This window comes from Anas platyrhynchos, chromosome 1 (assembly GCF_047663525.1).
Source record: "Anas platyrhynchos isolate ZD024472 breed Pekin duck chromosome 1, IASCAAS_PekinDuck_T2T, whole genome shotgun sequence".
Classification (NCBI taxonomy): domain Eukaryota; kingdom Metazoa; phylum Chordata; class Aves; order Anseriformes; family Anatidae; genus Anas; species Anas platyrhynchos.
In genome coordinates, this window is record NC_092587.1 from 72909871 (window position 1) to 72934635 (window position 24765).

The 24765-nt window shown below is 41.1% G+C and overlaps 1 long non-coding RNA gene across 1 annotated transcript in view; it reads left to right on the plus strand.

Moving 5' to 3' along the window:
- LOC106019940 (uncharacterized) overlaps positions 1-24456 on the plus strand; it is an 80401-nt gene extending 55945 nt beyond the window's left edge. The window contains exon 5 of the long non-coding RNA XR_011810858.1: positions 24212-24456. This is a non-coding gene — a long non-coding RNA (uncharacterized lncRNA). The remainder of the gene's footprint in view (positions 1-24211) is intronic.
- The last annotated feature ends 309 nt before the right edge of the window (positions 24457-24765 follow it).

Sequence of the window (24765 nt, forward strand, 5' to 3'; positions counted from 1 at the left end):
GGCCTTTCAGAGCTAACACAGCTAATAGTGACTGCAATTCCTAACTTACACGGCCTCATCTATATAAATATGTAATTTGGATTATATATCTACAAAAACGGTTGATGTTATGTAGTTGTTTTCATATGTGAAAGCTCACTGAGCTCAAACAGGTCACCTAAAACCTTGCATAGACCTGCAGGACTTCTCATGCTCTTGTGTTGTACATGATATACAGAAGTTTTTGTGGAGAGCAGGTGGAGTGCATGTGTAACTAGCAGTTATGGCAGTTATTGTTATGTATTCCTTTCTTTGTTGGCAACCACAACGTAATTTTAACAGAAATCAGAGAAGTTCTACAAAGTCAGTACTGTGATGCCATTTTCACAGGTATACTTTTCAAGCCATTTGTGGGAAGTTTATCAGAAAGCAGCATTTGTACAGGAAGTCCAGAGAGAGCTATGCAAGCCTTTGGATTTTATAAACAAGTTGAAAATCTGTATTCTTTCATGGCTTGTAAAAATATGAGCAGAAGGAAGTCAAACATGGTGCCCTGGTCAGGACTCTGAAAATAGGTTAAACAATAATATTAGTTCTCAGTATTTTTATTGATCTGTCTGCATATAAAGCTGGATGCTTATTTTTGGCCTACTTTTACCCACTTTAGTGTTTAAAGCATATATGTGACATTGGCAGAACAGAAGTGAAATGTACAGCTGCATAGTAAATCTGTAGCAACATGACAGCTGAGTAAGGTAGTTTGACATCTGTTTGCTTACCTGCTCAGAAGCTCTTTTGCCCTGTGTTTACCTGGCATACCAGAGCTGCCTCAACATCAGACGTCTTAAAGAATAGCCAACAAATATTTTGCGAAGTTATTTGGTTTGACATTGCTGAGATGTCAAGGAAACTTGGCACAGCTGTTGTGGAGGCTGAAAATATGCAGAAGTGAGAATGTGCTGGTTGGAAAACTCCAAGGAAAAGACAACAGCCTGGGAAATGACAGGATGGGTCTGTGCTTATTTGTCATCTGTCAGGGACATAATCTTGGTTTATGTATAGAATCTATTAATTAGATCTGTAATGAACTAATTCAGTTCATTCAGTTCACTTCGTTCATGCATTAGTTTGTAGATTTAGGGACAAAAGCCAGTGCCTGAAGACACAGGGGACTAATTAAGTATACAATGTTTCAAGTAAATGACATCCTAGTCAGATGTTTTCAGTGACAGTAAGTATATTATGCTGTCATTGCCCTGCCCTAGATCATCCTCAGGCCAAGTTTTCTAAACACTCTTGTTCTGTAATCTATTATATTTGTTAACCTACACAACTGTCCAGAATTCATTAATAAGTTTATAAAATAAATCTTTAGCAAAACTTGTTCTTTCCAAATAAGTCTTTATCATGTTGAGGTGACCCAACCTGTGATCCTTAAAATCAATTATTTTTTATTTTAAATTAATTGATTTAATCTAACTAGACCTATTGGCAGAAGAGATTCTTGCAAAGGGATGTAATTCTGATTTAAATACTCCAAACAGTGAGATTACCCAAATCTTTCTTGTGCCTATGTCTGTAACCCTAAAGTTGTTACATTATGATCTGAATGGAGGAGATGCTGCCTCAATACTTCTGGTAGGCCACTTGAATCTTCTCACAGAGTTTGCTACCTCTTAAGGGTTTCTAATAAAATGAGAGAGCTATAACAGGCCATGCAGTGACACTAGTAATTGGTTAAGTAGGAAGCTTGGAGAAGGAGAATTCAACAAAGATGTGGAGCCCAAATCCCAAGTGGATCAGAGATGTACATATTTTTTAGATTTTCCTTCTTTCAGAAGTGAATAATAATTCCTAGGTATCATCTAGAACATTTCAGCCTTGGATCTTTAAGCTGATCATAAATTATATCAGTGCCCTTATCCATACTTTACAAGTAGGAAAGCAAAGTGCACAACACAGCAAATGGAAATGAATCAAGACCAGGGCACAGGCTCCTGAAGGCCAGAATTTTGTACTGCTTATCGGATTATGCTGTCCATGTAGATTAAAAGATCTGTGAGATTTCTTGTAGCATACTGACAGATTGTCCTTTCGCTCTTGCACCTCATAGTGTATTTATGAGGCATTATATTAAATACACTATGAGGCTTATAGTGTATTTAATATTGCAATTGATGAAATGCCACAGATGAAGAGTAATTAGCAAAAAGTGCAACAAATCTTGTACTTTTGTCAGTATAATAAAAACTGGGAAGGTGCTGTTAGTTTTCCTCATCCTTTGACTGTCTTTGAGCATTTAGGGAATGACAGCGAGATTACCTGAGCAAGGTAATGAGGAAGAATAGTATTAGTACCTACCACTAAGGCAATATCTGCTTGCATTCTTGTGCCTTACAACTGAACTATTGGTTAAAAGTGGTAGTCTAAAGCCCAATGGAAGTAACAAGTATGCATCTGCTGTTTAAACAAACAGAAGGTAGCTATCAAAGAAATGTCTAATCTGGAAAAGCAGACCACATTGAGCCTTAAGAAAGTGTCCAAAAGGAACAAAAGGTAGAATAATTTAGAGCCAGTAATAAGATGTTGTTTCTAGTGAGTTAGTTCCTTTAAACATCATGAGACAATATAAACTATACTTATGACTCGTTAGCTGAGGATCAGCTATTCAGACTGTTAAACTGGAATCTCATCATCTTTCTTTCCCCTTTTCAGTCAGTAGTAGACTTTGACATCTCAGCAAGCCTTCTGTGAAAGATGTTGAGTAATTTTGATGATTTTTCAGCCTTAGAAAGGGTAAATGTGACTTTTTTTTTTTTTTTTTTTTTTTTTCCTTGAGTCCCCAGACTAAAGCTAGCCCTATATTATTATGCTTATATTAGCTGGAGGATTGGGGACGTGTCACCTTTGTTTTGTCCAGGTGCTATGAAAATTTGCAACCAGTCCTTACCGGTTGTAGCTAGCAGGCTTGTTCCTGAAAGTCCAAAAGTTCAGTTTTAGGCATTCACCCACACCCACTCACATACACACAACTATCAGCTGCCTGTCAGCATTCACAATTTAAGTTATTTTCACCTACCGCAAGGCCCTTAGGCAGCATGGTACCACTGTGCACAGCACTTGGCTCTGCTCTCCTGTCTGTGGCTTCTATTACTGTAAACCAGACACACAGAGACTCATGTTTTGGTACGATAGAAGTTGCTGCAAATAGTACTGATCACAGCCCTTGGTAATAACTCCTACGTCTGCTTCACTGAGATTGTCAGCAGTCTTGGAGCAGAGACAACTGGGAACACAGCAGAGCCCACCAGAGGATGCAAGCTCTGCCTGGCAGGCTTGTGGTGGTGGGTTGCATTTGTGTTACAGGTTTCTTCAGATATTGCATGTGAAATATATTTTTGTTAAAGATTTCTTGAAATATTCAAATCTATTTTGTTGTATTTTATTGTATTTATTTTTATTTTAAGTATTATCAAGGCTATTTCTTTTCTACAAAGAACAGGTTCCCCAGGTATCTTTAGTGATGTTTGATCTCCGCAAACTTGAACCTGAACACAAATGTATTTTTCCTTCAGAATCAGTGAGTAATGAACTTTATTTTGTTAGAGTTGAATACATTGACTTAAACAGTAACCTGTTCTAGCCTCTTTTCCCATCTTGTCACAGTTAGAAGAGTCCCGCTGTATGCTGTACAATACTCAGTTGCAATTTTAGTTCCTCAAACATTAGTTCACAACAAATACGATTGATGTGAAGTAGCAGCACGATTAATGTTCCTCACTATCTTCCTTGATGTTTGCTTCTTTATAGCAATAAATAACATTCAGAAGGAAATGTCTGCTCTACAAATGGAACAGTAGCAATTTGGAAGGGGTGTCCAAGTTTTCTTTTCTTTTCCTTGCTGTTTAAATGTGTTGTTGCAGATGTGTTTATGCAAGGCACTGTGCATAAAATGTAGGCATGCCTGTGCATTTCTGAGATACACAGCTAATTTGTCTGATTGGAAATACTTCTGCAGTAAAGATAACTGAGTTACAACTTCTCTTGAAGTATGAGGCCTACTGCTTCTCTGTAGTTCACAGGCCTAAGCTTGACAGATGACCTCGTTTGTATGCAAATTAGTTACTTTAAATACATTTTATCTTTTATATAGAATTACAGTACTGGGAGATTAATGGCCAATAGAGAGTAAACTCCTAAGTGTATTTTGAACTGTTTTGTCCAGCCACACAATTAAACTAATTCTTACTAGAATACATGATATCATTAGCATCTCTTCTAATTTTAATTTCTTATGGACACAAGAAACTGCACTTTGTCCTAGTTTTTAATTCTAAAGAAAGTCTTCTCAAAGCTTAGGCAGATTTAAGTGGGTGTGGGGACAGGGAACAGTTGTAGGAAATGTGGCTAGGGAGTCCCTCCAACAGCTGGCAGAGCTGCATAGTTGAAATGCATGGTGTAAATAGAGTATTTGTGAAAGTCAGAATAAATGTTGCATTGACTTTAGGCTTAGCACCTCTCCCTTCATTGTTCAAATTTACATTGTACCCCTCCCTGCCAAAAAAAAAAAAAAAAAAAAAAAAAAAAAAATTCCAGTCACTAGTGGCGTCCCCCAGGGCTCGGTGCTGGGGCCGGTCCTCTTTAACATCTTCATCAATGATCTGGATGATGGCATTGAGTGCACCCTCAGTAAGTTTGCAGATGACACCAAGTTAGGTGCGTGTGTCGATCTGCTCGAGGGTAGGAAGGCTCTGCAGGAGGATCTGGATAGGCTGCACCGATGGGCTGAGGTCAACTGCATGAAGTTCAACAAGGCCAAGTGCCGGGTCCTGCACATGGGGCGCAATAACCCCAAGCAGAACTACAGGCTGGGAGAGGAATGGTTGGAGAGCTGCCAGGCAGAGAAGGACCTGGGAGTGATGGTGGACAGTCGGCTGAATATGAGCCAGCAGTGTGCTCAGGTGGCCAAGAAGGCCAACGGCATCCTGGCTTGTATCAGAAACACTGTGACCAGCAGGGCTAGGGAGGTGATCGTCCCCCTGTACTCGGCTCTGGTGAGGCCGCACCTCGAGTACTGTGTTCAGTTTTGGGCCCCTCGCTACAAGAAGGACATCGAGGTGCTTGAGCGGGTCCAAAGAAGGGCGACGAAGCTGGTGAGGGGCCTGGAGAGCAAGTCCTATGAGGAGCGGCTGAAGGAGCTGGGCTTGTTCAGCCTGGAGAAGAGGAGGCTCAGGGGTGACCTTATTGCTCTGTATAAGTACATTAAAGGAGGCTGTAGAGAGGTGGGGGTTGGCCTGTTCTCCCATGTGCCTGGTGACAGGACGAGGGGGAATGGGCTAAAGTTACGCCAGGGGAGTTTTAGGTTAGATGTTAGGAAGAATTTCTTTACTGAAAGGGTTGTGAGGCACTGGAACGGGCTGCCCAGGGAGGTGGTGGAGTCACCATCCCTGGAAGTCTTCAAAAGACGTTTAGATGTAGAGCTTAGGGATATGGTTTAGTGGGGACTGTTAGCGTTAGGTTAGAGGTTGGACTCGATGATCTTGAGGTCTCTTCCAACCTAGAAATTCTGTGATTCTGTGAAAGCACCAAGAAAATTAAGATCTGATCCTGTATGGTTATGTATGAGTAGTTGCTAGCTAATAAACAATGGAACTCTTGGTGTCTGCTCAAGAACAGATAATATCATGGAAACAAAAGGCTGGAAGGGTCTTCCCATTCTCTCAAGTTCAGGCAACCATATTTAATAATCTCATCTCTACCTAAACCAAATGAGTTTTTTTTATTATTTCATTTCTCTTTTCTATTTTGGTTCCCACTGATGATAATGGGTTATTCCTGAATGTCTGTCCTCTGATGTGGGAGGTTGTATTTTCACAAACAGGTTAGTGTCCTCAGAATCAGGAATTCTGCTTTTATAAGAGCACCAAAGATCTTTTAGAATTTTTAAAATGCCCCAGAGATGTCTTTGCTGCTCCTCAATGTTACTACCAGACAAGCTAGCAGTATCAGTCAGATCTCTCTTGGAGCCCTGAGATGAAAAATACTGAATATCATAAAAGGAGACAATCTCTGTTTAAGAAACAATTGAGTTCATCTCTGGTTTCTTGCACATCTGAAAGAGACCTGCTTGTATGATGATTTATAGGCATGCTTTGAAATTAATTATTTTACTTTGAAACAATAACTTGTAAATGTTGTGTCAAATAAATGCTGAAATGAAGCAGAGAAACAATTCTTATTCAGGCTTCCTTCCTCCTTGATAAACTTCTCCCGTGGCCTGAATGTATTTCACTAGATTCCTCCTTGCTTTTGGCATGTTTGCATCACTTGGCATTTTTATGAAGCAAAATTTATTTTCCTCTTAAAAATAGCTTTCTCATCACTCTTTGATTTCCCCTGCTACTTTGCAATACTTTTACTGATAAATCTGTTAATTTTGCCCATGTTAGATATTTACAGCAGCCACATTTTTAAATAGTCTTTCATTTAAATTGCTTATGAGCCTGAGGAAGGTTTCAGCCCTTTAGCTTTATTTAACTTCTGTAGTGCCTAAATGTCAGGCAGACAAGCCCTATTATGATAGGTTCTGTATGAGGGAAAGTAATTATCATCCCTTGATCTGTCTATAAGGCAAAGTATAACAGGAAAATGAGGCAAGCCAGCAAGGTGGGTTTCAGAAAGGAAATGATAATGAAAACAGAATAACAAATACGTATGCTCATAATTTTGAAGAGGGAAATGCCAATAACGTAGGAGATCTTCCCCAAAGTAGAAGATTTGAAAAGCACTGCATATAGAATAGTTTCGCTTCTTCCTCTCCAGGGACCTTTGCATTCACAGTGGCTTGGCTTGTTGAGAACTTGGCTTGTTCAGAACAATTTGTCACATCTAGAAATACTATCAATAAGCTCTGGAATAGCATCGTCACTGCAAAGCCATGGTTGGAGGGTTGTTTTGTTTTGTTTTGTTTTGTTTCATCTTATCTATCTTATCTATCTATCTTATCATGCTTTTTATTTATATTTTTTATTTTTTAACAAGGAATATACTGCTTTAAAGCTTTCAGTGCTATTCCAGCCTGAATTGAATTGCCCAGTTCATTTTAAAGAGTAATTCTTTATAGAACAGTATCACAACTTAAATCATCACTCATTTCCTATGAAATTCTTTTTAGTTTTGTGGCTACATCCCCAGAAGGCAAGAGACTGCTTACAGACAATGTTAAAACCAAGACCTAGTTAAGTGTGATCAGAAAAAAATAGATGCTGTTCAGCAGGGCAAGTTGAATTGGTGTTGCAGAAAGAGAAATGTGTCAGGCAAAATAGGTGAAATACTGACTTGTGTTCACTGCTTGGGAAGTTTCACATGGGGCAGTGACTAGTCTGGTACACGACACTTAAAGAAAGATGTGGTTTGACTGAGAACAGTCTAGCAAACAGCAATGTGATCTGTCAGACATCTGGAAAGGTTGAGTTACAGAGAAACTGTCAGGGAATAGAGATGAGTTAGCCTGAAGAAGGGTAAGACAGAGTCTAATATCACAGAATCACAGAATCACAGAATTTCTAGGTTGGAAGAGACCTCAAGATCATCGAGTCCAACCTCTAACCTAACACTAACAGTCCCCACTAAACCATATCCCTAAGCTCTACATCTAAATGTCTTTTAAAGACTTCCAGGGATGGTGACTCACCACCTCCCTGGGCAGCCCGTTCCAGTGTCTAACAATCCTTTCAGTAAAGAAGTTCTTCATAACATCTAACCTAAAACTCCCCTGGCGCAACTTAAGCCCATTCCCCCTCGTCCAGTCACCAGTCACGTGGGAGAACAGGCCAACCCCCACCTCACTACAGCCTCCTTTAAGGTATCTGTAGAGAGCGATAAGGTCGCCCCTGAGCCTCCTCTTCTCCAGGCTGAACAAGCCCAGCTCCCTCAGCCGCTCCTCATAAGACTTGTTCTCCAGGCCCCTCACCAGCTTCGTCGCCCTTCTCTAGACCCGCTCAAGCACCTCGATGTCCTTCTTGTAGTGAGGGGCCCAAAACTGAACACAGTACTCGAGGTGCGGCCTCACCAGAGCCGAGTACAGGGGGACGATCACCTCCCTAGCCCTGCTGGTCACGCTGTTTCTGATACAAGCCAGGATGCCGTTGGCCTTCTTGGCCACCTGAGCACACTGCTGGCTCATATTCAGCCGACTGTCCACCATCACTCCCAGGTCCTTCTCTGCCTGGCAGCTCTCCAACCATTCCTCTCCCAGCCTGTAGCTCTGCTTGGGATTATTGCGCCCCAGGTGCAGGACCCGGCACTTGGCCTTGTTGAACTTCATGCAGTTGACCTCAGCCCATCGGTGTAGCCTATCCAGATCCTCCTGCAGAGCTTTCCTACCCTCGAGCAGATCGACACACGCACCTAACTTGGTGTCATCTGCAAACTTACTGAGGGTGCACTCAATGCCCTCGTCCAGATCATTGATGAAGATATTAAAGAGGACCGGCCCCAGCACCGAGCCCTGGGGGACGCCACTAGTGACTGGCCTCCAACTGGACTTGACTCCATTTACCACGACTCTTTGGGCCCGGCTATCCATCCAGTTTCTAACCCAACGAAGCGTGCACCACTCCAAGCCAAGAGCAGCCAGTTTCTTGAGGAGAATGCTGTGGGAGACGGTGTCAAAAGCTTTATCTAAGAGGCTATTTTAAAGGAAAGAGAATAATAGTTTTCAGCGTTTGCACTAGGGTAGGCAGAAGTAGTTGGATTGAATTGAAAAACTGACGTAGACTCAATGAGCTGATTTAGACTCAGTATTCAAATACATTGGTATTGCAAAAAGTTTAGGTATTCTTAGCTTCTGCATGGGTATGATACCTGTGTAATAAATGTTTAAATCCCAAATAGGGTTACAATCAAAGTTTACAATTTATTAAACGAATAGAGGTAAGCAAACAGCACTGGGTGTGCCGGAAGTCTCTGCTCCACCAAGACACACACCAGTTACATCAAGCCGCTGATTTTTATGCTCCTAGGCTGATACATATTCATTACTACTTCTAAAAAAACCAGGGTTATTATGATCAGTTTCCGTAATCCAAACCCTCCTACTGGAGCATGCGTATCAGTCTGCGGTGGTCCCTCTGGGGGTCTCTCGTGCTGAAGGCTCATAGTCTTTCTCCCAGGCTTTTTACTTGTCCTTCTCCTTTGTCCAACTTGGCTGTATGTCAGAGACTTGTGCAACATCCCCTGCAAGCTTTGTCTTTTAGTTGTTCTTCAGCTCTCCCCGTCTTCTTAATCTCCTGGGCAGATATCAGAGACTTGCATAGTGTCCCATGCAATAGTGATAATAGTTAGCAGTTATTCTGAAACCCCCCAGATATCAGAGACTTCAAGGAAAAACCTACAAATACATTTCCCTTCAAGCTCTCTATTGACACGAATTGCTAAAACATTCCTTTGCAAGATACAAGAACTATATACATTAACCACTCTGTTTTTCTTAGACTTGTGGTTATACAAGGGTATGTAAGACAGAAGGTCACATTCATCATACCATGTGGCCCTAGCAATGTTCCATACTGACACAGAATCACAGAATCACAGAATCACAGAATTTCTAGGTTGGAAGAGACCTCAAGATCATCGAGTCCAACCTCTAACCTAACGCTAACAGTCCCCACTAAACCATATCCCTAAGCTCTACATCTAAACGTCTTTTGAAGACTTCCAGGGATGGTGACTCCACCACCTCCCTGGGCAGCCCGTTCCAGTGTCTAACAACCCTTTCAGTAAAAAAGTTCTTCATAACATCTAACCTAAAACTCCCCTGGCGCAACTTAAGCCCATTCCCCCTCGTCCTGACACCAGTCACATGGGAGAACAGGCCAACCCCCACCTCACTACAGCCTCCTTTAAGGTATCTGTAGAGAGGGATAAGGTCGCCCCTGAGCCTCCTTTTCTCCAGGCTGAACAAGCCCAGCTCCCTCAGCCGCTCCTCGTAGGACTTGTTCTCCAGGCCCCTCACCAGCTTCGTCACCCTTCTTTGGACCCGCTCAAGCACCTCGATGTCCTTCTTGTAGCGAGAGGCCGAAAACTGAACACAGTACTCGAGGTGCGGCCTCACCAGAGCCGAGTACAGGGGGACGATCACCTCCCTAGCCCTGCTGGTCACGCTGTTTCTGATACAAGCCAGGATGCCGTTGGCCTTCTTGGCCACCTGAGCACACTGCTGGCTCATATTCAGCCGACTGTCCACCATCACTCCCAGGTCCTTCTCTGCCTGGCAGCTCTCCAACCATTCCTCTCCCAGCCTGTAGCTCTGCTTGGGGTTATTGCGCCCCAGGTGCAGGACCCGGCACTTGGCCTTGTTAAACTTCATGCAGTTGACCTCAGCCCATCGGTGTAGCCTATCCAGATCCTCCTGCAGAGCCTTCCTACCCTCGAGCAGATCGACACACGCACCTAACTTGGTGTCATCTGCAAACTTACTGAGGGTGCACTCAATGCCCTCGTCCAGATCATTGATGAAGATGTTGAAGAGGACTGGCCCCAGCACCGAGCCCTGGGGGACGCCACTAGTGACTGGCCTCCAACTGGACTTGACTCCATTTACCACGACTCTTTGGGCCCGGCTATCCAGCCAGTTTTTAACCCAACGAAGCGTGCGCCAGTCTAAGCCAAGAGCAGCCAGTGTCTTGAGGAGAATGCTGTCGGAGACGGTGTCAAAAGCCTTGCTGAAGTCAAGGTAGACCACATCCACAGCCTTTCCCTCGTCCACCCAGCGCGTCATTTTGTCATAGAAGGAGATCAGGTTCGTCAAGCAGGATCTCCCTACCATAAACCCATGCTGACTGGGCTTGATCGCCTGCTTGCCCTTCAAGTGCCGCGTGATGACTCCCAAGAGGATCTGCTCCATGAGCTTCCCTGGCACTGAGGTCAAACTGACAGGCCTGTAGTTCCCCGGGTCAGCCCTCTGGCCCTTCTTGTAGATGGGCGTCACATTCGCTAGCCACCAGTCAGCTGGGACCTCACCCGATAGCCAGGACTGCTGATAAATGATGGATAGTGGTTTGGCCAGCACCTCTGCCAGTTCTCTCAGTACCCTTGGGTGGATCCCATCCGGCCCCATCGACTTGTGCATATCCAAGTGCCGTAGCAGGTCACCAACCAGTTCTTCGTGGATGGTGAGGGCCAAATCCTGCTCCCCATCCCCTTCCACCAGCTCAGGGTACTGGGTATCCAGAGAACAACCGGTATTGCCGCTAAAGACTGAGGCAAAGAAGGCATTGAGTACCTCCACCTTTTCCTCATCTCTTGTAACTAAGTTTCCCTCCGCATCCAGTAAAGGATGGAGATTCTCCTTTGTCCTCCTTTTTGTGTTGATGTATTTATAAAAGCGTTTTTTGTTATCTTTAACGGCAGTAGCCAGATTGAGCTCCAGATGAGCTTTGGCCTTCCTAATTTTGTCCCTGCACAGCCTCGCTACATCCTTATAGTCCTCCCTAGTGGCCTGTCCACTTTTCCAAAGATTATAAACCCTCTTTTTTCTCCTAAGCTCAAGCCACAGTTCTCTGTTCAGCCAGGCTGGTCTTCTTCCCCGCTGGCTCATCTTTGGGCACATGGGGAAGGACCGCTCCTGCGCCATTAGGATTTCCCTCTTGAAGAGCGCCCAGCCTTCCTGGACCCCTCTGCCCTTCAGAACCGCCTCCCAAGGGATTCCACCAACTAGTGTCCTGAGCAGCCCAAAGTCAGCTCTCCGAAAGTCCAATACAGTGGTTTTACTGGTTCCCTTCCTGGCCTCGCCAAGAATAGTGAACTCCACCATTTCGTGGTCACTCTGCCCAAGACAGCTCCCGACAATCACATCCTCCACCAGTCCTTCTCTGTGAAGAGAAGGTCTAGCGGGGCACCACCCCTGGTAGGTTCACTAATCAGCTGCGTCAGGAAGCTATCTTCCTGACACAAAACAGATGAACACATTTCATCATACCTGAATAATTGGAACAGGTTACCCAGGGAAGTGATGGAGTCACCGTCCCTGGGGGTGCTCAAGGAAAGGTTGGATGTGGTGCTTAGGGACATGCTTTAGTGAGTGACATTGGTAGTAGGGTGATGGTTGGATCAGTTGATCTTGGAGGTCTTTTCCAACCTTAATGATTCTATGATTCTCCTTGATTTCCTTTTTTTTTTTTTTTTAAGTGTCAGTAAATACTTTCCAAGTATAGCACCTTATTTAGCCAACTGGGGTATATAATAAAGAGAAAACTGCATTTTCTTATCCGAAGTCTAAACTCGTATTAACTTCCCCACAGCACTTAGTCCAGTCTGCATTAGCCCAAGGAAAGTGGAGCCCTCAGACTATAACCATGCATAGGCCATTGCACATGTGTGTACTATAGGGCAGCTATAAAGTAAGCAGCATGTTGGGCTTTCAGTTGTCTTAGGAAAGCAAGTAACCAACTGATTCAAGAATTAAATCGTCAGGAAGACACACTCTGTTGTGCTTTTCACACACAATCTGAATCACAAGGACTAGAGTGTTCATTAAAGGAACACCAAATGCTCTGTGATCTCTTCCCAGGAAGTGAGCAGCAAGTTGTGTCACACAGTCACAAAGTAGCTGGGCAACGAGGGAACCTCTGAGACCTTCTGGTCCACTCGCCCTGCTCAGACAGGGTCAGCTGGAGCAGTGTGCCCAGGAAGGTGTTTGATTTGACATTTTATCTAAATTTAAGTAAATTTCAGAGCATATTCTTTAACTCAGAAAAAGAGCATGAGGTAGCTAATGAAGGACACGGCACATTCTCAGTTTTTATTGCAGTCACAGGAAGTAAAGGACATTTGCCGTATTTAGGATGAGACTCCTCATTGGGAGGGGATTGTATAATTTAGCCCATTAGTTTTGCATCTGTGTATTTTCAATTGAACATATTGGGTAGAGAATTCCCTCTACTGCTTTCCATATGTCTCCAGAGCAACTACTACAAGATAAATGGAAATATTTCAAAAATTATATTTGCAGTCATAGAGTTAACGATAGTGAGATTTGAAAGAGCCAAAGTTTTAGTTTTATTAATGTGCTGGCTTTCACAAAAAAAAAAAAAAAAAAAAAAAAAAAAAGATTTTAACAGCTTTTCAAATATCTCTTTAGATTTGTTTCTTGAGCAGGACTATCTTCTACACTTGCTTGGCAGTTAAAGTTAGATGACTGGTCCTCAAAACTTAAATCAGTTTTGTCTAAACTATGTCAAGAAGTGATGAGCATTTCAGGGAGAAGTCTTAATCTGTTAACTGGAATATCATTTTTAGAGAGATAAAAATACATTAGATTAATGACAGAGGAGAAGTATGGAATGACTGTGATGTATATTAATCTAATCTATGCAGAAACTGGAATGAAACTGTCCAACTGACATGGCTGGAAATGTTGCTGTTACATCACAAATACTTAACCTGTAACTTGAATAATAAGCAGACACTCAGCTTGTTACTTGATCTATGTGTCTGTGGAGAGGGACCTGCCATAAACTTTTTTTCATAACCTGAAGGAGGAGTCAGACAACTTTTTTCAGAGTTGTAATATTTTTATTTCCACCTCCAGAAGAACTCCCTCTTAATATCTGCTGGCACATTCGACTAGCATGTTTGTGTACGAATTCATTCCAGTTGAACTAAGAGGGGCTTCCCTCTCCTAAGTCATTACACAGGCTTGCTTGCTACCCAGCAGTGTCCAATGGGCCAGTGCAGAGCCATCTGCCACCCTCATGTAACCCATTGTTTGCCTGTTTCAGAGCAGCAGGGGAAGTGAGCAGTGAGAGAAGGACCTGGCTCCTGCTATCTCTTGTGCATCACCATAGCAAAGCACAGCTGTGAATCTGTCTCTGCATGATGTCAGTTTGGGAAGAGTAGGCATAGATTGCTGTTGGTGGGTAAATTGGCAAAGTCAGTCAGTCACATATACAAGTGGGAGCTAAATCTGATGAATGCATAGGGGCTGACTATGCATTTGATGCTAATAGAAATATCAGCAGGAGAAGACAACAAAGAAATTGCAAAGGTGGCTTGCAGAGCTTTAAAGAGTTAACTGATTAAGATAAATGAGGAAAGGGGACAGCTAGGCTTTCAGATTCACACTGGATTTTACAAGGCAGGTGGTAGTCAGTAAAAGGATATTTCTGTTCTAGATAGCACACATGAGCTGGAGCCAGAGTCACCACAAAAATGGAAACCCAGGATGCCATTTTTATCAAGTTCACTGTCAGAACAGAACTGCATTTGCACCTGATTAAATAATACAACTTTTCACACTGAACTGACATCAAAGACAAATTTCAGTCAGATACTTGTTCTTAGACACTGTGAAAGTGCTGAATGGAAACTGAAAAGAAAAACCATCTCACTTTATTTTCTATAGTATCTTTCATATGTTTTTTCTTTTACTATTTTACATGGACTCTATTCACTTCAGTAAGGGTTTAGTGATAACAGGACTCAATAGAGTCAGAAATATATTTTTCAGATGGTAGGGAATAAATAAACATGAAAGAGTAACAAAATTTCAGACAAAATGCTAGGCTGGAGTCTGTAACAGAACAGTACAGATATTGCTGAGGAAAGCTGACAAGACAACAAGGGTGAAGTAAAGGGAAGAATCAAAAGGGTGTCGGTTTCAGATTAAGTAGAGAAAGGGTGCAAGTCTGATACTTGCTGTCTCATACAGGTGGCTAGGGAAATGCATTTATAGTAGTTCAAAAATCTTTGAAATTAAGTCAAAATAACTCTTGTATAAATCCACTGAGATTTTTATTTTTAAGGTTGACCAGGACTGGATAGAGAAGACTGCCTTGTCTGACTTGGAAAGCTTTTTCCTTGGGGACATTTTCTGGGAAGATGCATGGAAATTCCTAGTAAAACTTTGTTCTAAGGTAACCACCCATCCATGCTAGTCAAGCTTTTCAGGTCTGGCTGTTACAGTAAAATTTCTGTGTGTCCGGTGCCAAGACAGTGCATGAGCCCATTCTCTTCAATGGGTAGGTTCTGACCACTTTCTGAACATCACATCCCTTTACTGAATTGCATTTGGGCATCTAATAACAGAAACATATCAAATCATTAGTGATTTCTGAAAAGCTTAACCTGTAGCATCAAAGAAAACATAAACTCAGTGTGTTACATTTCCAGATATGCATGTCATGAGCGCATGTTGCCATACCTCTTGCCATACCTCTTCTGAGCTCTCTGAGTTTTTGTCCTTAATGTCAGGCACTTTTCCTACATGGTATTTGACAGTTGTCCCAGCTACCAGCTGAGGCAGAGACCTGCAATGATTTATGCCTCTACCAGACTTACTCTGGACAGCCAACTGAAATCTGGTCTTTGCAATGGTTTTAAGAAACTCTGGCTGGTGAATTATATCATGGCTAAAGATCCTTCTCAAACCAAGGTACTGCTTACTGCAAGTTAGAAATAATACTGTTAGAAAGGCTTATTTTCATATAACTACTCTTACATTTTTTCTTTGTCTTCCCTGAGGAGTTATCTCTCCAAAGATGTATGGAATTTCTTCTGAAAAACTTCTGTTCACGTGTGATGTAGTTTCATTTTGGTTGACCTAAACAAGTTCATTCCCTCTCTGAAGGCGTGTGACTTTTTAGGCAAATTGGATTCCCTTCATTTTCTTATTGTCTTAAACCTTATCCTGTCCTAGAATCCTTCATATCATCCTGACTAAAGAAGGATGGCAAAATGGTCATTATGAGCTATCCTGACTGTTTCTTTTCCAACATATTCCCAATTTGTGTGAACACAATATGCTATACAGCAAAACAAAACAAAACAAAACAAATCACTAATAGCACATATCAATATGTACTAAAAGCAGATCCAGGTCTGTCATTTCTCTCATCTTTGTTATCTATTTCTATGCAAATATGGTGCTTTCTGCACTGCTTTGTTCAGAAATTAGCTTCACTGCTATTACCAAAATGAAAACCAAAAACATCTGGCACACTAATTTGCCAGATGCTATATCCTAAGGATCCAACATCATACTAATCATGGTACAATTTTGCAATAATAAAGATCTGTAAGTCTTGTTAGAGGAGTAGTTTCAATTATTTTTAGCATATCAAAGCCAGCAAATTATTAAATACCAAGATGCTCTAATTTATGCCATGTTTATATGCATCATCTTTCTGAAGTCCTCAGCTCTCATTTCTAATTTCTGTATGTATTTAGTTTCTATATTGGCATTCTCTCTGATTCACTATCTTTTTAATTTTTTTCCATTGGCTTTTTTATCTTCTCTAATTTCATTTCCACTGTTACCATCTTGACATGCCTCTTAGTAAAGCTAGTCAATTATCAGAAAAGTTTACTTGACATTATTGGGTCACCTCACTATAATTTAATCAAACAGATCTAGAAATATTATTTTACTCAGTTTTTTACCTGCCTCCTATTGAATCTCTCTGAGCAAGTCAGCATGCCTAAAGTTCCTCTTTATAACCTATACTCACAACAAGACCTGAAAATGCAGAACAGTCCTCTCTCTGTTGGCAGCCTAGAAATAAATAGCCGGATGTCAATAGCCATAGGATTGAGAGTGAGGAATTACTGAAGCTGGAGAGCTAGGCAGGATGCAAGTAAATACTCATCTTGCTGACCTAATCCATGATCTAAATCTTCTAAAATCTTACAGTAACAGCCAGTGTCTATGAGGAGACTATCTTGACCTTGCCTTTGTCAACAGAAATATCACAAGGCTTTACCACAAAGATGTTACAAACTCTGTTCCACAGGTCTAGCACAGCCAACCCTTCCTCAAAATTTTAGAACAGTTATATCTGCAAAGCTATTGACTTTCTGTTGCTGTTTGCAACCAGGATTGGCTCACCGAAAAACCTGTTGCAGTAGTAAGGAAAGATGAAACAGGCAGGGAAGTTGCAAGCTGTTTGTTGAAGTAATGCACATGCTTTTTATGAAACACATTCTAAGCAGTCTTCTAACAAGGAAATAGATTTATTTCCTAATCAATAAGGGAAATGATGAACAAAACACAATGTATAATTAGATATATTAAATGGACCCATTCACTGAAGGAGCCGTCATGGTTGGCAAGGAACTGGCTTATGTACAGGTAGTAAAACAAGGTGTAAGAGGAGCATAGAAAATGAATGATTGTAACTCACACACACAAAAACAAAACAAAACAAAAACAAACAAACAAACAAACAAAAAAAACAGGAATAACCCTGTGAGGGTGTCAGAACCTTCTTCCTGAGGCTTGACCGCCACCCAGCCCTGCTGCTGCCTGCAGACCTCTACTGCAGAGGCAGTGGGAAGGGTCGGAACCATCACCCTCCTGCAGACAGGCTGCATGAAGGCAACAACTGCTGTTATGACCACTCACTCTGCTGGCTCCAGCAGCAGAGCTGGGCTGTGCATGTGAGAGATTTCAGCCTTAGGAAATCACACAGGCATCACTGTGGTCACTTTAGAGGAATCCTATTAACCAGTCTTGTTATCTTTGAAAGACAGGACTGAGCATAGACACTAGCACTCTTTTGAACAGCAGAAGGGTGCCAGCAAACTCACTACCATGTGCCTTCATTCAGGAGTTTCTGACTTGATGTTGCAAAGCTCCAGCAAAAATGTTCATTTCACTCTTAATGCAGATCTCCACTAAAAAGCTTTGCCATCTTAACTCTGCTTCTTTATGTGATAGTATAAGGAGAGTCCTCTCAGCATCTTGGTTTCTTAACAAATACCTTCCTCTAGATTCAGATGTGCTGGTGGATGTGGGAGCTCCCAGATGCTAGTTTTCATCTTGCTCTTTGAAGAGCTGACATCCCATGAATCTGTTGGCAGAGCAGACTGTGACTGCACACTGAAATACTTAAAGCAGAGTCAGCTGGCTTGCTTCAGTCACCGAGTTCAGACTTCACAAATAAAATCTCACTGTTAAGGAAAAGGTTCTCTGACAATAGGCCCTTGGTAACTCAGATTTTATCTTGAGGATTCAATGATCCACCTCTTCTTTTCAAGTATGCAACTTGGCTACTAACGTGCAGAAATATATAATTTTTTTTATCATTCGCAAATTTACTATACAAATCTAGACCTAGCCTTACAGAATACATGCAGATTTCTTACTTGTATATCTTTAAGAGTTACTAGGTTAACTGTACTTTATTCAGTATTATTCAGAATACCAGTAATGTTTTGCTGTACTAGCAGATTGGGAGAGAACTAATAGTGGTTAAAAAAAATAAATAATTAAAACAAGAGCTGTGAGACTACTTCAAAATGCCATTATGAAAATGCATTCTAATGAAATTAGTTCAGTCTGGTATTTGAAAGTTTGTTTGCTCTCATGAATATTCATGCAAACTGCATTTTTTTTAGCAATAACATTCCTTAAAAATTTAAAATTAATCATGCCAATATATGTTTGCCCTGAAAGTCCTGTGAATTCTCAGATGACTGTGTTTGCATGAATTTTCACTTGTGACAAAACCTACTCAAGTCCTTTTCCTTTTTCTTATGTGTGGTTGGATGACAGAGACAACCAAATGAATACCTTGGGATTTAAGAAGTTAGCAACACTGTACAAACAACACATTGCAAGTAAAGAATGCCAAAAGCAAGGCTGGCCTGAGACAGTTAATGAGCAAGCTGTAGGCAAGAATATGATCACATAACATCATTTCTAAATAATGTTAGCCAGAATATTTTGCAGAAATGAAATCAAATTATTCCTATGGCCAAATAGCAAACACAAAAAGAAGGGACTTTTATTAAATTCATCATTCAGCCACCTGTAACTAAAAACTGAAATAGTGTCAATTTCTCATTTCCTGAAATAGTTTATCCCAGCCTTAGGATGATGAACTCCTTTGCTGTAACCTGTGTGGTATGAGCAACAGATTTCCTTAACACATTACTAACAGACATCAAGAACTGGCTTTTAATAAACTTAATACATTCATGACAAGCTGTTTATAATTATCACAAAAATCTAATAGTTTCCTATGTGATAAGGCCTTACTTCTTGCAAGAGTATGCCTGAATGTAGTATCAATATTAGGCTGCTCCTTTGCTTTGGTCTTAGACTGAGTGTGCACACAGGTTTTTGGTGCCCTGGGAACTAAAATCAATGTTGAAACAAACCACAGTAAGCAAAGGATCTGGAACGGGGACTTTGAAAAGCCAGAACAGGACTTGGTTTCTTGTGATTTGCTTTTAGAGTCACGCTTTTCCCCACTACAGCTTTTCTAGAGTTCATATATAAATGCAGTGCGTATTTTCTCTAACCCTTTATTATGTTATAGCCAAGATAAGAAGCTGGATAGTTATTAGGTAATAACCTGCATGGTTATTAGGTGATCATGCAGCTTGTGTTTTAAACAGCTTCCAGAAATGAATATGAAAGAAAGCTTCTTCACCAATGACTATGTAATCAGTGGAAGAAGAGGGAGGAGTGAAGAGGAGAAGGACCATATGTACTCATGAGGAAATAAGGGTTAACTGAAGATTTATCCACAGAAAAGTCATATGAAAAAAAAAAAAAAAAAAAAAAAAAAAAAAAAAAAAGGAATAATTTGAACCATTATCTCAGAAGAATGGAGCTAAGAAACTTCTGACCAGACAGAAAATATGTCTGTTTCACTAAAAAATGAAGGAATCTTGTGTCATTTATGTGAATACATGGAATTACCTATTCAAAAGAAAAATCATCACTGTTTATTTTACAAGAAAAGAATTGCTTTCTTAGAACAAAATGTATAAATAATCCTGGAGGAGAAAGTAGTTCCAGCATGAAGGTTTTACTTCCCCCACCTATTCCATAATCTCAGAATTATGCATACTCTTGCATTAGATTTAAAAGGAGAGCTTACATCCGCTTCATTTAAGCTTAACATCTCTGAGAGCCACTGCCTAGTTTGTGTCCTATCTGCTAGCTATTGTGTAAGAGGCTGTGGAGGTATTCCTGGCTGCCTTTTAAATGAGTGGATGTGCTCTCAGCAGCAGCTATACCCAGGGTGGACGTTTATCCCTCCCTGGTAGACAAATCTTGCATCTATCTAAGCAAGGCACTGATCTGCAGCCAGTTAACAACTCTGCAAGCATTGCAATATACCCAGTTTGCACAGGTTCTCAATCCAATCACTGGCCTTTAGTCACTCTGTGCCTCAGTCATCTCCTTGTAGCACATCTCTACTTCCTACAAATTTTACAATTCAAAAAATGTTACAGACCTTAAGGTACTAGATAGTGGTGGGAGCTATGGAAGATAGATACACAAAAAAGACAGATCAGTCAACAATAAATTACCCCACAATCACTGATAAATTTTGTAGCAACTTCTTGATCTTTTGCTGAGAGTCACTATTCGATTTTACTGAGAGTCAGAATCAAACTCTGCTGAATTCTTCCATTTTGTGTATTTTTTTCCTATCTGATGCAGTTGATAGGCGAAAAGGAGTCATTCTCTCTAATTCAGTTTATGTGTACAAAACCTAGCACATTACAGAAATTCTAATGAAAATGAAGATCGGGACAGATGGAAAACCACTAAATTTCTGGGACAAGTTCAGTAGCTAATGGCTTTTACTGAGCACTCACCAGTGCTCAGTATTTTACTGGTAGTAAAATATCAGTTGAGTCAGTGAGGAGGAGGAAGGTACGGGTATGTCAGTTTTAAATAACCAGCATTGTTTAATCCTGGTGTACATTCTGTGCTAATACACTAGGAAAGCACAATGAGGTAAAAATAACAAGTGATTGACTTTCAAATTGAATCAGTCAGGAACCTGAAGTACCAGAAATCCTGAATGACTCTTTGCAGCTGGATCCAATTCTTTCTGTGAGTGAAGCATCTTAAGAACTTGAAATGGCTTTACGGAAAGCTTTCTCCTCTAGATAGTATAGATGAATAGTAATAAGATGCTCATGAGGACAGGTGAATTCACTCACTTTGTTTAGAGCAAAGAAGTGCCATGTATTCCTGACAGGCTCTTCAGTTAGATGGATATTTATTATAATGAAGAAATAGAGTCATGTCCTCTGATACAGAACTCTAAGAAAGAGATTCTTGAAATTATGCTTATAAATGCCAAAAAACATTCCCATGATACATGCTGAAAAAGTAGAACATGTATGATAAGGCAGAAAGCCACTCTGAAGAAATTTCTCTCGATCACATTCATTGACTACTGAAGTGTGTTATAAAATATGCCCTTTCTATTCCACGTAGTGCTTTGAATGCAAAACGAATTATGCAGTAGCACTGAGTGCTGGGCAGATAATGAAGAAGTTTGGACCCCCACCCTACTGATTGACTTTCATCTGAAAGTCAACTGCTTGGAACATGTGTTTCTTGTCCATATTGTTAGAAATGGCTCTGTTTTCAAAATAGGATTAAATAGAAAAATAGGATTTATTAAAAGAATAGAGGTAAGCAAACAGCGCTGGGTGCACCGGGAGTCTCCGCTCTACCAGGACACACACCAGCCACATCAAGTAGCTGATTTTTATACTCCTAGACTAACACATATTCATTACTACTTCTAAAAAAAATAGGTTATTATAATTAGCTTCCGGGGTCCAGTCCCTCCTACTGGAGCATGCGCATCAGTCTCCAGTGGTCCCTCTGGGGGTCTCTAGGGGTCTTTCATGCTGAAGACTTGTAGTCTTCCTCTCCAAGTTTTTTTCTCGTCCTTCCCCTTTGTACTCCTTGGCACCATGTCAAGTTTATACAGCATTCCCTGCAGGTCTTGTCTCCTAGCTGTCCTTCAGCTTCTTTTTTTTCTTCTTCTTAATCTCTTGGCCACCTGGCCAGATATCAGAGGCCTGCATAGTATCCCATAACAGTCACTAGGTGTTGTCAGTTGTTCTGAAACCCCCAGACATCAAAGACTTCATACAAACACAAATAGCCTTCTTATTGACACTTCACCAGTAATTAAAACATTCCTCACCAGCCATTCACAGGGACAGTCACACCTATAGCAGTGTTAAGTTAATCTCGAATAAGACAAAAAAAAGGCTGTAACTGCTAGAAATAGAAGTCTGGAATAACAAAATAAAACAGGTTCATAAATTTGAGGAGTATTTTCTGAAGACTTGATAAATTGACTAGAATAAGGGGGAGACTGGGACACACTGCATCTGTGGTTCAAGAATTAAATTGCCAGTGCAGGACCCAGAGGCAGACAGGACTGTTCTTTATTGACACGAATTGTTAAAACATTCCTAACAATATCATAATGTGTCCATTTTAAGCACAGCTAGGGCCTAGAAGCTCATGGACTTCCCACAAGGCTTTTTATTTTTCAAGACCCTTTAACATACTCCCTGCCCAATTATTGGAATTGTACGTTTCATTTAATTTAATTGGCACCAAATAAAAGAATCAGCTTGGGTGTTTTCTGTCAGTCTTCTCTTTTGTAACCAGACAAAAAGGTCAGAGCGTAAGTGATTTCAGATCAGGTTTGTTTTATTCAGAAAACCATTTCCTGCCAGGTTTCAATTGTGTTTTTTAGCAAGCAAAAGCAAGGAGTTGGGCCAGCAAAACCAGGAACAAATATATGTAGAGTAGTATAAGCAAGATACTTGGATGCTAAAAAAAAAAAAAAAAAAAAAAAAAAAAAAACATCTTATATAGGGGAGTGAAACACATGCAGAAATTATCACAGGGTTGAATGATGCCTGACTCTAGTCTGGCAATGAAGGACATGAGAAAGAATTAAGCACTCAGGATGCTGTTTCACATCTGTGATGGTTGTTAAAGGGCTGCTTAGCTACGCCTTCACATTTGTTATTTCCTTCAAGTGTACTCATAAGGATGGGAATGTAGGAAGCGCTGGCACTACTGAACCATCTGGTTCAGAAACAGAGATCAGCCATCCTAGCTGGGGCTGGCAGAAGTGCTGAGCCCTTCAAAGAGAGGCAGAAGAACGCACAGTGCATCTCTCAGCTTTCTTGTTCTGTCAAATCCTTGGCATCTTGCCAGATGCAAGGGAGGCTTCTCACCTTTACCCTTCTTGGGCTGCTCACAGAAACTGGGCATAATTTAGGGTCAATTTGGCTCAGTTCATGACTCCTCGGAAAACATTAAAAAAAAAAAATACTACCAACAAAAAATATCTTGGTTTGGATGGTTCTAGTTTGGCATCCAAAATGTTTCCATGTTTCAGTATTGCACTGTCACTCACATGTAGCATAATGTAAAGTGGCTCCTAGCTTCACCAGCATGCCAGATGATTTCAATATTCCTTTCCTACCAATCTGGAAAGATAGTGGCTTGGATGTCAAACAGCGGATGTCAAACAGCTTGGATGTCAAACTGTGCCCCCACATGGCCTAAGAGATTGCTCACCAGGTGCCCAGCAATCCCACTGCAACCTTGTCATTTTTAGTTGCAGAGTCCCACACCTTGACATCAATTTGGTTCCATGTTTCAGGATCATAAACTGTCTGATTGTTAATAAGGAGAATAAGCTGTAAGGTTACCAGGACAGTTTTTGTCTCTAAGGACGTATGATTCCCCATAATGCGCAACTGCTTACCAATGAGAGGCAGTTGTGTGCGCGGGTCCGCTTCTCTCAGCTTGAGCTTCTCTCCAGCTCCGGTGCATCCATTTCCAGCAACTTTCTCTATGAGCTTCTCTGAGCAGTTTGCTGAGTTTGGCCGAACATATCTTCATGAGGCGATCAATGTGCCTGTTCCCGTCCTGGTCTCCGTTCTGCTAGCCTGTTCATTTTCATTCCTTCTTTCTGCTTCTTTATTGATGACATAACTTCATCACATCATGTTGCCTTCCTTTTTTTTTTATCTTGAGGGCAGGCTCCCCTCTTATACCCTTCTCTCCACAGCAGTTCTTTTCAAAACAACTTTCCATTGGCCAAACAACTTTGAATATAACAACAACAGCAAACACCCAGAAACTTCCATGCCTTAACAGCTGGAGAACAAGAAACCTCAGGCTGCATGGAGTCTCCTGAATCACCCTTTTTTGTTCCCTCTAAACTCTTCTATATTCCTGATGGCCTCATCGTTAAGAATCTAATGTTATCTCAACCACGGGGCTTTCCAACCCCCATGGCCACATTCCCAGATCTCCCCCTTCTTTATTAATATCAACCATTTTCTCGACACGAATTACCACTCCATATATAACACTTCAAGGGACATTTTGTTCCTGCCAGTGATTAATAACTACTTTTTTTTTTTTTTTCAGGAAGTTGCCACTATTATTTGAAATCTAATTTGAATTAAGAACTATTTTCCGACAGAGGGAATGAAGAGCAAAGCTGTCTTCTCTGGGAAGATGGTTGTCAGAGTTCAAGTAACAAGTCCTGCAGGCATTCAAAGCAGTAGAGAAAGCAACAGACCAGCTGGAAAGTGCTGTGCATAAAAAGATTGAGTAGACTATTCATTTTATCTATACATATAAATAAATGCATATGCATATGCAAATGAAAACGTCTGTAGTGGCTGGATCCATCTGTGACACGATATCTAGCCAATCTTTCACAGAACCTTTTTGCAAAGAAACTTGAAAGAAGAGGCTCTGTGAATATGGTTTCTAGTCACAGGGCTTCCTCGCTTTCTTTCAAGATGTTCAAGATCATAATTATTATGCTGACACACTGAACTCTGAAGTTTTCTTAGAACACACAAAAATCTATTAGGAAAGAACATCTTTAGAGTGGGCTTTAGGAAATACCCACACCCACCTAGTACATCTGGTATTACCTATGGCTGGAGCAGGGGGTGATGGAAGCACATGAG